This window comes from Pecten maximus, chromosome 19 (genome assembly GCF_902652985.1).
Source record: "Pecten maximus chromosome 19, xPecMax1.1, whole genome shotgun sequence".
Lineage (NCBI taxonomy): Eukaryota > Metazoa > Mollusca > Bivalvia > Pectinida > Pectinidae > Pecten > Pecten maximus.
The window spans coordinates 1,346,558-1,358,780 of NC_047033.1; the positions used below are offsets into that span (position 1 = coordinate 1,346,558).

At 35.4% G+C, this 12,223-nt stretch overlaps 1 protein-coding gene across 1 annotated transcript in view; it reads left to right on the top strand.

The window, feature by feature from the left end:
• The first annotated feature begins 7,147 nt into the window (after positions 1-7,147).
• Positions 7,148-12,223, top strand: part of LOC117317249 (band 3 anion transport protein-like) — a 71,129-nt gene continuing 66,053 nt past the window's right edge. The window contains 1 exon segment of the mRNA XM_033871979.1: positions 7,148-7,244. The gene's annotated coding sequence lies outside the window, so the exon portion shown is untranslated.

The window sequence follows — 12,223 nt, forward strand, 5'->3', positions numbered from 1 at the left end:
ATAATAATATACCCCTCCACCCATTATATAATATACCCCTCCACCCATTATATAATATACCCCTCCATCCGACCCCTTCCTGCCTCCACCCATTATATAATATACCCTTCCATCCGACCCCTTCCTGCCTCCACCCATTATATAATATACCCCTCCATCCGACCCCTTCCTGCCTCCATCCATTATATAATATACCCCTCCATCCGACCCCTTCCTGCCTCCACCCATTATATAATATACCCCTCCATCCGATTCTTCCTGCCTCCACCCATTATATAATATACCCCTCCACCCATTATATAATATACCCCTCCACCAATTATATAATATACCCCTCCACCCATTATATAATATACCCCTCCATCCGACCCCTTCCTGCCACCACCCATTATATAATATACCCCTCCATCCGACCCCTTCCTGCCTCCACCCATTATATAATATACCCCTCCATCCAATTCTTCCTGCCTCCACCCATTATATAATATACCCCTCCACCCATTATATAATATACCCCTCCACCCATTATATAATATACCCCTCCATCCATTATATAATATACCCCTCCATCCGACCCCTTCCTGCCTCCACCCATTATATAATATACCCCTCCACCCATTATATAATATACCCCTCCATCGACCCCTTCCTGCCTCCACCCATTATATAATATACCCTTCCATCCGACCCCTTCCTGCCTCCACCCATTATATAATATACCCCTCCACCCATTCTATAATATACTCCTCCATCTAACCCCTTCCTGCCTCCACCCATTATATAATATACCCCTCCACCCATTATATAATATACCCCTCCATCCGGCCCCTTCCTGCCTCCACCCATTATATAATATACCCCTCCATCCGACCCCTTCCTGCCTCCACCAATTATATAATATACCCCTCCACCCATTATATAATATACTCCTCCATCCGACCCCTTCCTGCCTCCACCCATTATATAATATACCCCTCCACCCATTATATAATATACCCCTCCATCCGTCCCCTTCTACCCTCCACCCATTATATAATATACTCCTCCATCCGACCCCTTCCTGCCTCCACCCATTATATAATATATCCTTCCATCCGACCCCTTCCTGCCTCCACCCATTATATAATATACCCCTCCATCCGACCCCTTCCTGCCTCCACCCATTATATAATATACCCCTCCATCTGACCCCTTCCTGCCTCCACCCATTATATAATATACCCCTCCATCCGACCCCTTCCTGCCTCCACCCATTATATAATATACCCCTCCATCTGACCCCTTCCTGCCTCCACCCATTATATAATATACCCCTCCATCCGACCCCTTCCTGCCTCCACCCATTATATAATATACCCCTCCATCTGACCCCTTCCTGCCTCCACCCATTATATAATATACCCTTCCATCCGACCCCTTCCTGCCTCCACCCATTATATAATATACCCCTCCACCCATTATATAATATACCCCTCCATCCGACCCCTTCCTGCCTCCACCCATTATATAATATACCCCTCTATCTGGCCCCTTCCTGCCTCCACCCATTATATAATATACCCCTCCATCCGACCCCTTCCTGCCTCCACCCATTATATAATATACCCCTCCACCCATTATATAATATACCCCTCCATCCGACCCCTTCCTGCCTCCACCCATTATATAATATACCCCTCTATCTGGCCCCTTCCTGCCTCCACCCATTATATAATATACCCCTCCACCCATTATATAATATACCCCTCCATCCGACCCCTTCCTGCCTCCACCCATTATATAATATACCCCTCCATCCGACCCCTTCCTGCCTCCACCCATTATATAATATACCCCTCCACCCATTATATAATATACCCCTCCACCCATTATATAATATACCCCTCTATCTGGCCCCTTCCTGCCTCCACCCATTATATAATATACCCCTCCACCCATTATATAATATACCCCTCCACCCATTATATAATATACCCCTCCACCCATTATATAATATACCCCTCCATCCATTATATAATATACCCCTCCACCCATTATATAATATACCCCTCCATCCGACCCCTTCCTGCCTCCACCCATTATATAATATACCCCTCTATCTGGCCCCTTCCTGCCTCCACCCATTATATAATATACCCCTCCACCCATTATATAATATACCCCTCCATCCGACCCCTTCCTGCCTCCACCCATTATATAATATACCCCTCCATCCGACCCCTTCCTGCCTCCACCCATTATATAATATACCCCTCCACCCATTATATAATATACCCCTCCACCCATTATATAATATACCCCTCTATCTGGCCCCTTCCTGCCTCCACCCATTATATAATATACCCCTCCACCCATTATATAATATACCCCTCCACCCATTATATAATATACCCCTCCACCCATTATATAATATACCCCTCCATCCATTATATAATATACCCCTCCACCCATTATATAATATACCCCTCCATCCGACCCCTTCCTGCCTCCACCCATTATATAATATACCCCTCTATCTGGCCCCTTCCTGCCTCCACCCATTATATAATATACCGGCCCCTCCACCCATTATATAATATACCCCTCCACCCATTATATAATATACCCCTCCATCCATTATATAATATACCCCTCCATCCGACCCCTTCCTGCCTCCACCCATTATATAATATACCCCTCCACCCATTATATAATATACCCCTCCATCCGACCCCTTCCTGCCTCCACCCATTATATAATATACCCCTCCACCCATTATATAATATACCCCTCCACCCATTATATAATATACCCCTCCATGCGACCCCTTCCTGCCTCCACCCATTATATAATATACCCCTCCACCCATTATATAATATACCCCTCCACCCATTATATAATATACCCCTCCATCCGACCCCTTCCTGCCTCCACCCATTATATAATATACCCCTCCACCCATTATATAATATACCCCTCCATCTGACCCCTTCCTGCCTCCACCCATTATATAATATACCCCTCCATCCGACCCCATCCTGCCTCCACCCATTATATAATATACCCCTCCATCCGACCCCTTCCCGCCTCCACCCACTATATAATATACCCCTCCATGCGACCCTTTCCTGCCTCCACCCATTATATAATATACCCCTCCATCCGACCCCTTCCATTACATTATAATACCATATGTATAGATATTAAATCATGTTTTCCCTACAAATGTCTAAACAGCTTAATTCCACTTCCTTATACATGTTCAAGCATATAAATAATTTTGGTTTGAAATGTAATTTAAGGTGCAATACCAAGAAGTATTTTCAATTCCAAGAAGAGGTGTACAAGGTATGTTATTGGATGTAAAGACACTTACGAGGTTGAATACAATTTCAGCTTTGGGAGATTACGGAATGAATATGTTTACATGTCATCAATAGAGTGCTTTATATTAACTGTAAACCTGTACACTGTAATATCATGTAGATATAGAGAAAAAGCTGATGTAATAAGCTACAGACAGCTGTCACTGTGTAAGTCACTGTTACACAGTAACTGTAGGTGATGACCTTAAGTGTGAATCATCTGGATACTTAAACATTGACAAGGATGTAAAGATGTGTAATGTCCTCACAATTTAGTTGTTCTTAAAGTGAAGATTAAGATTCTAAAAGTTCAAGTATTGAAGAGTCAAGGTTCTAATATTTAAATTATTGAAGATAGGTTCTAAAAGTTAAATTATTGAAGATAGGTTCTAAAAGTTAAGTTATTGAAGATATAAAAAAGGTTCGATATATATCTCTAAGTTAGATTATTGAAGAGTAATTTAAAGGTTCTCAAAGTTAAATTATTGAAGAGTAAGGTTCTCAAAGTTAAATTATTTGAAGAGCTATGGTTCTAAAAGTTAAATCAATGAAGATAGGTTATCAAAGTTAAATTATTGAAGAGTAAGGTTCTAAAAGTTGAATTATTGGAGATATGTTTTAAAGCTAAATTATTGAAGATATAGTTTCTTAATATTAAATTATTGGAGGTTAAGGTTCTAAAAGTTAAATTATTGTAGATAGTGCTGTAGGTTCTAAAAATTATTAGAATAAGGATCTTAAAGTTAAATTATTGGAGGTTAAGGTTCTAAAAGTTAAATTATTGAAGATTAAAACTCTAAAAGTTATTTTATTGGAGGTTAAGGTTCTAAAAGTTGAATTCAGTTAAATGTTTAAGTTAAATGTGTGGTCTTAAAAATAAATTCATAGATGATGTGTGGTCCATGATCATGAAGTGAAATTATAAAAGGATTTGTGGTCCTCACAGTTTAGTAGTTAGTTAGAAGCAATGTATAGTCCTAAAATAGACTTATTGATGAATATACCTGCAAGTAAGATATATCTTCAATTTTCTTCTTTAGACTCAGACCTGCTAGACTCTATTATTGGATAAATATTAGTGAATTTGATTGATTTTGAGCACTTTAAATATTATTTGTATTGAAATGGTACTGTTTAAAAAAAAGTCAACTATATTTGTACATAATTGATATCAGAATACAGGTGAGCATTAAGGCCCATGGGCCACTGGTTTTTTATGACAGTGTATACGTACTTACATAAGTTTAAACCTTACATAAGGTGTCACCGTTTGGACAGAAGACAGATGTTGATAGCTGTGGGCCATACTACAGTTTATTACTTATATAAGTCAAAATAAAATCTGGCTTCTGGTAAAAAATGTTGGTTATATTTCGAGGGTGAAATTTTATTTTCAAATGAAGAAGATATAGAGACATATAGGGATGGAAACAGGTCTGTATTTCTTAAATATAAATGAGATGATCGATGTTGAGGTATGTAAATGAGTGATAAGCCAGGTACTGGTTTATATCATTGCCCTATATTTTATTTGTTGATTTTGAATTTTTTGACTATGAAGAAAAAGTCATTTATAAAATTAGATTATATATGGCTAACAAAAGAAGGGATATATACTAGAAAGGAAATGTATTTTAATCCTACTTTGAGGGAAAATGATGGAGTTTGCTTAGATATATATATATTTTTATCAATGCTTTCAAAACTTTGCAAGAAATATGGCACGTACTGCTTGTATGACATCTTAACACTTTAGTGCTCAAGGCAATAATTTGGTTTTCTTGTAACTGTTAACAGGCCATGCCTACAGCAGACAAACATACTGTACTGCCAAATGTACAAAAAATGTGCTCGTTACTTCCTGGTAAAAATCGGCCAAGTTTTTATAACAAGGCCAGAACATCTTACTGGTATACATTGAATATGTAACCTAAGCTGTCACAGAATTCAGAGATTTTAAAAACAAATGCGTGCTTCATGCTAAAATTTAAATGCTATTTAACTGTAAGATCTAGAAGTGGTGCAGTTTCCATATTTATCAGAGGATAATGATCTCTTGCTGTTTCCAAAATAAGCTGAGCAGTTGATATTTTCTATTAGATATGAATGTATTTCACTTAAAAAACAAGGAGTGGTTGGCAATTTAACAATTCCATTCAAATATGTTGATAGGATATTTGGTTTGGGGCATTTTAGGTTTGAAGCATTTTATATTCATCTAACTTTAACCAGCCTGTAAAGATAAGTAAAGTAGACTTTGAACATTTAAATTTTAAAATGAAATTAGCCGTCACCTTACCTCACCATCCAAACATCAATCATATAGTTAAAACGGATCCTTATAGGGAAGAAATAAAATTAAGTTAAGGTGATGTATATATTTTCACTGATGAAGTACTATACCACAATGTTCCCACTCTAAGGAATGTGGTCCACAGAATGTACCATAAATACCCTGTAAATTATTACCCAGGGGCTAACACAGATTGTACCATAAATACCCCGTAAATCATTACCCAAGGGCTAACACATATTTTGACTCCAAGTAGATCCAGGATGGGCTCTATCAAAATATGCATGAAGCTTATCCTGTATATACATCCAGGGGCATAAACACCTATAATTATCTTGTGTACTTCTAGGGGCATACAAACAAATTTATTATCTTTTATAGAATGGACTGATTGCAGGATAAAGAAGTAGCATTCATTAATACTTCCAGAGGCAAACACACAAAATTATTATCTTTTATAGGATGGACTGATTGAAGGTCATAAATAATTAGCATTCATTGATAATTCCAGAGGCATACACTCACAAATTTATTATCAGTAATTGGAGTGTTGACATATAGCCTTAATACAATGATAAGTTACACAACTCTTGATAAAACTGCATAGAGTGATGACATACATGTATAGCCTTAATACATTGATAAATATAAGTTACGTACACATCGTTTGATAAAACTAGAGTGGTGACATATAGCCTTAATACAATAAGTTACACAACGCTTGATAAAACTAGAGTGATGACATATAGCCTTAATACATTAATATGTTACAGGCATCGCTTTGATAAGTTTTCTGTTATTTCATAGATTTTGCGTGTGGTTCAGTTAGATATCAGTGAATCAGATGAAGTGGCTTCAATTTCATCAACTTAGTTAGTTTTGAAAAATATTTCACAAATGAAAATGTTCTTTAATTCTTTTTCTAAAATGCTTTCCTATAGAAAATCTGAAGTAAAAAAAAAATTCTTCAAAGGCTATAAATGAATATTTATGTTTAGGCCAGAGGCATATAATGATTTATGAGGTGCTGTACACAATTTTATTTTGACAAATCTCTGTTGTAGGGAACTCTGATTCATTTAATGATGTACATGTATGAAAAGATATTATATTTTTACAAATCTAGAGTTTTTTTGTTTTTGTTTTTTTTTGCTTTGGGCTTAAGGTAAAAACTTTTAAGTGAATTCTTCCCCAGAAATCTAAAGCTCTAAATTTTGTTTATGTGATACAAAACATCTATTTATCAAAACAAATACAGGGACAGTCCAAACTATACTTAAAAAAACTTATATTTTGACAAATCTCTAAAACAATATTTGTTTATGTGTGTCCTATATGGTCTACCAAAACAGTCTGGGATTCAAATTCAAACATTTTTGTAAATTTTGTTTGTGTGGAATTTACTACGTTGTATATTACAATGAGCAGGACACTGGAACTAAACATTGTGCCTTACAGCCATGACACTCCTGACCTGTAAGTGTATGCATGGTTTTACCTCATACTTCCAGGTATTCAGGGATTGACTGGAAGGAAAGTGAAACCTGGCTGGTATTGTGTGGAATGATTGAGGAAGATTGGGAACAATTTACCTGGTGTTTATATAGGTGTGTCTGAATAAGTCATTTATACCTTAATTAGGTTTATAGATTTATTTACCACAAAGTAGTAAGTATTTAAAGTTTTATTGATGTAAACATAGAATGTGAATCTGTAGTAAAAGTATTTACTAATCTATGGCACTAATTAATTATAAAACGACTGTAACCTAGCTAAAACATGTATATATTCAGAATATACTGGTGGAAGTACATCAGGTACAAACATAAGTTAGTATATATAAATGATACAGATATTGTATCTAAATTAAAGTACCTGTGACCTGAAATGTTGGAATTCATTAGTCAATCCAGTAAGTGTGAACAGTTATTTAATGAATATTTATAGAAATTACAGAATGTACTCATCTTTGGCACAAGGTAAAGTGCATGTGACCTCAGATATATGTGACTGTGTGTACCGCAGTTACTAATCAGTAATAACATGTGACCTTAGATGTATACGTGTGACTGTGTGTATCACAGTTACTAATCAGAAATAACATGTGACCTTAGATACGTGTGACTGTGTGTTTCGCAGTTACTAATCAGAAATAACATGTGACCTTAGATACGTGTGACTGTGTGTTTCGCAGTTACTAATCAGAAATAACATGTGACCTTAGATACGTGTGACTGTGTGTTTCGCAGTTACTACTCAGAAATAACATGTGACCTTAGATACGTGTGACTGTGTGTTTCGCAGTTACTACTCAGAAATAACATGTGACCTTAAAGATACATGTATATATGTACCAAAGTCATTATTATAAAAATAACAGTTTTATTTATTGATATGAATACTGTAAAACAAGTAATGCAGACATCTCACCACAAATTAAAATACCAGAGCTGTGACCTTATTTACATGTCTATAATGATGCTGATTTATGTATTACAAATCATCTGGGTCCAGTTGTTCAAAAGATGATTAGGCTAATCACATTTTAACACTATTTTTCAAATCCTGATAAAATAATTTCTGGTTGAACTAGCTTGACAAAACTTTAAGAAATTCTGTAATTCTTAATTCTCTTTCAACTGACATAGTTTAAAGATGATATACTCACCGGTTTTGCATTAAATGAGAAATGAAATTTTCACTAATCAAGTGATTAAGCTAATCACCTTTTGAACAACTGGGCCCTGAGGTCTAAAATTCTACAAATTGTGGCCTTATGTTGTGGCATCAGATGGCCATGTTAATGCCACATTTAGATCTACATCTAATCTCTTAATTGTGGCAACATGCAGTGTCCTATTGAACACTTTTTAAATGTTTTTTTTTTATGTTGGGATGTTAGTTCTATAGAGCTCCACACTTTTCCTCAATAGGTAACTGTTTGAAATGTTTCCAAATAGTTTGATAGCTACTTTTGATCTGATAGTTTATCTAAGATGTGGAGATAGTGTTAGGATAACCTCCTTTGTGTCACACACCTAAGTAATTGACACCATAAAAACCTCTTTTAAAAGGCTCCAGTAATTCACACCCTAAAAACCTCTGTTACAAATTAAGGCTCCAATACTGTTGTTTGGTTAACTGTCGGTATAATTGCTCTTATACCTTGAAGACCTTCTGGAAAGTACAGTGAATTTTTAATTGTTCAATTTATGATGTAATTCATTGTCTGTTGTAAAACATGGCCTGTAGGAATGGCCATTGTTAAGGTGTTGTAAAACTTCTGTAATTACTCACCCCAATTATGTAATGTTGTTTAATATTTACTGAGGTAGGGACATATCTCTCAGTCAGTAACCAGTTTAAATCAACACTTGACTTTTAAGTCCACTCACTGCCGGGTGAAAGAGAGAGCCTAAAAATGGGTTTGTATATGTTTTCTCAGATATGTTTTCTAGTTAAAATCGCATAGATATGATGTGAGTGTCTTCAGCTCTGAAATTATCATTATCAAGCATTATAATGTGTGATAATGAATTTTTAATATAGTTTAATTAGTATTGTGCAGTGTGTTTTCTATTAACAAGAAAGTTCCCCATTACTTAAATAATCGCCATTCTAGCTCTGTTATTAGCTAGGGGCGAATTATTGAGCTATTTTACCTCTGCAGTGAATATGTAAAAATTGTATTGATATCAAATACTTCTTCCTATATTATCCAAGTTTGGTTTATAAATATCTTCTTTATGAATTTTGTAAATCTCACCAATTTAGTCACTAGTTCAGATAACCTTAAACCTTGTTTACAAATTTTATAAATCTCACCAATTTAGTCAGTGGTTCAGATAACATTTGACCTTGTTTATAAATTTTATAAATCTCACCGATTTAGTCAGTACTGGTTCAGATAACATTTGACCTTGTTTATAAATTCTATAAATCTCACCGATTTAGTCAGTGGTTCTGATAACATTTGACCTTGTTTATGAATTTTATAAATCTCACCGATTTAGTCAGTACTGGTTCAGATAACATTTGACCTTGTTTATGAATTTTGTAAATCTCACCGATTTAGTCAGTACTGGTTCAGATAACCTTAAACCTTGTTTATAAATTTCATAAATCTCACCCATTTAGTCACTGGTTCAGATAACATTATATATGCCCTATTGATGGTTTATGAATTTTATAGATATTAAAAAATTATTTACTTTAATCCATCAACTTTATTTCACTTAAGTATTTTCTTCCCTGCCAAAAAAGTTGTGAAAGAGCTAGTTTAAAGGCGACGATCGACAGTGGCCATGGATGACATTTGTTAGTTTTACGGTGAAGACAATGGCCATGGATGACGTTTGTTAGTTTTACGGTGAAGACAAAGGCCATGGATGACGTTTGTTAGTTTTACGGTGAAGACAATGGCCATGGATGACATTTGTTAGTTTTACGGTGAAGACTTTTACGGTGAAGACAATGGCCATGGATGACGTTTGTTAGTTTTACGGTGAAGACTTTTACGGTGAAGACAAAGGCCATGGATGACGTTTGTTAGTTTTACGGTGAAGACTTTTACGGTGAAGACAAAGGCCATGGATGACGTTTGTTAGTTTTACGGTGAAGACTTTTACGGTGTCACAATGGCCATGGATGACATTTGTTAGTTTTACGGTGAAGACAATTGGCCATGGATGACGTTTGTTCGTTAGTTTTACGTTGAAGACAATTATTGGCCATGGATGATTATTTGTCTATTGTTATAGGACTAGTTATCGTTCATTTTATGTAATTTTTTTCCCATTGAATACAGTAAGGTATCTTTTCACCATTTTCCCAACAGACAGGAAAACAAACAAAAAAATCAAACAAGTTATTCTGAAAATAATGCTTATCAAGACTAATTTTAGTGAATATTGTGGGGAGTTCTGGTATACATTGTACATGTAGACTGTATATCGTCAACCTAAGAAGGTGACTGTCTAGAATGCTCTGGAATTTATGTTGTCATACACTATGTTTGTACCGTGAATTTATGTAATGATAAGAATACCACGATAACACTCTCGACAGAAGTCATCTTGCACAGGTAAACTAATGGTTGTGGGCACACACACATCTCAGGTAAACTTTGGCCATGGAGACATCAGCACTCAGGTAATCTGCATGTTATTCTGTTTATACAAAAGGTTGTATATTTCTTATTAATGAGATAACACTTTAAGTGTAAGGGTTCAGGGCAGCATGGATAACTCGAGAAAGGTGAGAATTATACAAACAATACATTACGTGTGTCCAGTGTGATATATATACAAAATAATATCAAATGTGGAAGTTCATACTTATATATATCGCATGTGGTGTAAGGTCATACACAACACATCACATGTGATTTTTTTTGTGTAAGCTATATATAGTTCCTACGTATATCACACATGTAAATACCTATTTGTATCACGTGTGTAAGTTCATTATGTCACTGTTCATACTGTAGTTACACGTGTAAATCATACATATATCATACTGTAGTCACACGTCTGTAAATCATACATATATCATACTGTAGTCACACGTGTAAATCATACATATATCATACTGTAGTCACACGTGTATATCATACATATATCATACTGTAGTCACACGTCTGTAAATCATACATATATCATACTGTAGTCACACGTGTATATCATACATATATCATACTGTAGTCACACGTCTGTAAATCATACATATATCATACTGTAGTCACACGTGTAAATCATACATATATCATACTGTAGTCACACGTGTAAATCATACATATATCATACTGTAGTGACACGTCTGTAAATCATACATATATCATACTGTAGTCACACGTGTAAATCATACATATATCATACTGTAGTCACACGTGTAAATCATACATATATCATACTGTAGTCACACGTGTAAATCATACATATATCATACCGTAGTCACACGTGTAAATCATACATATATCATACTGTAGTCACACGTGTAAATCATACATATGTCATACTGTAGTCACACGTCTAAATCATACATATATCATACTGTAGTCACACGTCTGTAAATCATACATATATCATACTGTAGTCACACGTGTAAATCATACATATATCATACTGTAGTCACACGTGTAAATCATACATATATCATATTGTAGTCACACGTGTATATCATACATATATTATACTGTAGTCACACGTGTAAATCATACATATATCATACTGTAGTCACACGTGTAAATCATACATATATCATACTGTAGTCACACGTGTAAATCATACATATATCATACTGTAGTCACACGTGTAAATCATACTGTAGTCACACGTGTAAATCATACATATATCATACTGTAGTCACACGTGTAAATCATACTGTAGTCACACGTGTAAATCATACATATATCATACTGTAGTCACACGTGTAAATCATACTGTAGTCACACGTGTAAATCATACATATATCATACTGTAGTCACACGTGTAAATCATACATATATCATATTGTAGTCACACGTGTAAATCATACATATATCATACTGTAGTCACACGTGTAAATCATACTGTAGTCACACGTGTAA